This window comes from Triticum urartu, chromosome 2 (assembly GCF_003073215.2).
Source record: "Triticum urartu cultivar G1812 chromosome 2, Tu2.1, whole genome shotgun sequence".
NCBI lineage: Eukaryota > Viridiplantae > Streptophyta > Magnoliopsida > Poales > Poaceae > Triticum > Triticum urartu.
This window is the reverse complement of record NC_053023.1, coordinates 669,457,746-669,460,419: the sequence shown is the minus strand read 5'-3', so window position 1 is coordinate 669,460,419 and position 2,674 is coordinate 669,457,746.

Below are 2,674 nucleotides of genomic sequence, written 5' to 3'. Positions count from 1 at the left end.
GCAGACGGTACGCTCCGCCGGTCAGAACCTGGTCGATAATGAAGGGACCTTCCCATTTGGGCTTGAGCTTGTTCTTTTTCTTCTCCGGCAGGCGTAGAACTAGTTCACCAACGTTATAGGTTTTGGCCCGCACTTCTCTGCTTTGATACCTTCGAGCATGTTGTTGATAAAATGGGAATGGGCTTTTAGCACGTCGCGCTCCTCCTCCAGGGCATCCAAACTGTCCTGCCGATCGAGCTTGGCCTCACTTTCTTTGTACATGTGCACTCGAGGTGAGTCATGGATTATGTCGCAAGGCAGTACCGCCTCAGCGCCGTACACCATAAAGAACGGAGTTTATCCGGTAGTGCGATTCGGCGTGGTCCACAGCCCCCATAGTACGGAGTCGAGCTCCTCTACCCAATGGGTGTCTGATTCCTTGAAGGACCGGACTAATTTGGGTTTAATACCACTCATGATAAGACCATTCGCGCGTTCGACTTGACCATTAGTTTGGGGATGATAGACAGAAGCATAATCGAGCTTGATGCCCATGTTGCTGCACAAAAGTTTCACCTCGTCGGCTATAAAGTTTGTGCCATTCTCAGTGATGATGCTGTGGAGAACGCCATAATGGTGTACAAACCCGGATATGAAGTCTATCACCGTTCCGGATTCAGCCGTTTTGACAGGTTTGGCCTCTATCCATTTGGTGAATTTGTCCACCATGACCAGTAAGTATTTTCTCTTATGGGTTCCCCCTTTGAGGGGTCCGACCATATCGAGCCCCCAGACCGCGAAGGGCCAAGTAATGGGGATGGTTTGGAGGGCGGTAGGTGGCATGTGGCTTTGGTTTGCAAAAAGCTGGCAACCAACACAATGTTGAACCAGATGTTGTGCATCTGCTCGGGCCATCGGCCAATAAAAACTTGTACGGAAGGCCTTACTTACAAGGGCCCGGGCTGCTGCGTGGTGGCCGCCGAGTCCGGCATGGATTTCTACCAACAGCTTCTGCCCTTCCTCTTCGGAGATGCACCTTTGAAGGACTCCGGTTGTGCTTTTCTTATAAAGCTCTCCCTCATGGACGTTGTAGGCTTTAGATCGCCGCACTATGCAGCGAGCCTCATTTTGGTCCTCGGGTAGTTCCTGTCTAGTTAGGTAGGCCAGGAATGGTTCTGTCCACGGGGCGATGGCGGCCATTATCACGTGGGATGAAGGTGTTATTTCGGTGGCAGAGCCTCCAATTACATCAGAGTATTCGGTATCTGGAGTTGTGGCCGGGTCCGGACTAATTTTGCCGGTGTCCCCTTCCCATACCACGGATGGTTTAAATAGTCTTTCCAGGAAGATGTTTGGTGGGACAGGGTCGCGTTTAGCGCCAATACGAGCTAGGATGTCCGCTGCCTGGTTGTTTTCCTGAGCCATGTGGTGGAATTCCAGCCTCTCAAACCGAGATGACATTTTGAGAACAACGTTGCGATATGCTGCCATTTTCGGATCCTTGGCATCGAAGTCTCCATTTATTTGGGATATTGCGAGGTTCGAGTCCCCACGCACCTCTAGGCATTGGATGCCCATGGAGACCGCCATCCGGAGGCCGTGTAGAAGGGCCTCGTATTCGGCCGCGTTATTGGAGTCCATATATAGTATTTGGAGCACGTATTGCACCGTGTCTCCGGTGGGGGACGTCAGGACGACGCCGGCCCCTAGACCAACCAGCATTTTAGAGCCGTCGAAGTGCATGATCCAATTGGAGTATTCGCCGTACTCTTCAGGGAGTTCGGCTTCTGTCCATTCGGCTACGAAGTCGGCCAGTACTTGTGTGGCTCGTCGTGGCTTATATGTTATGTTGAATGGGAGGAGCTCAATAGCCCATTTGGCAATCCGCCCCATGGCATCACGGTTGTTTATTATGTCATTGAGTGGTACTTCAGATGCCACCGTGATCGAACACTCTTGAAAGTAGTGTCGTAATTTCCGGGATGCTATAAACACCGCATATGCTATCTTTTGGTAATGTGGGTACCGTGATTTGCATGGAGTGAGGACGGTGGATACATAATATATCGGCTTTTGAAGCGGGAATTTATGTCTGTCCGTCTCTCGTTCGACGACGAGCACTACTCTTACAACTTGGTGAGTTGCCGCTATATATAATAGCATTGGTTCGCCAACAGTTGGCACGGCGAGGATTGGGTTGGCGGCCAGGATGGCTTTGATTTCTTCCAGTCTGGCCGTGACTGCGTCCGTCCACTCGAAGTGTTCGGTGCGCCTAAGAAGGCGATAAAGGGGAAGTGCCTTTTCTTCTAATCGGGAGATAAAGCAGCTTAAAGCCGCCACGCATCCAGTCAATTTCTGGATTTGCTTGAGGTCAGTTGGGGTAGCCAACTGTGATAGAGCTCAGATTTTAGCCGGATTTGCTTCAATTCCTCTACTGGAGACGATGCAGCCCAGGAGCTTTCCGGCGGGAACGCCGAAGATGCATTTTTCCGGATAGAGCTTAATGTCGTATGTTCGGAGATTGGTGAACGTGATCCTCAAGTCGTCTATTAAAGAGTCGACGTGTCTGGTTTTAACGACCACATCGTCTACATATGCCTCCACAGTCTTGCCGATCTGCTTTTCCAGACATGTCTGGATCATGCGCTGATATGTTGTGTCGGCGTTTTTGAGCCCAAAGGCCATTGTGTTAAAG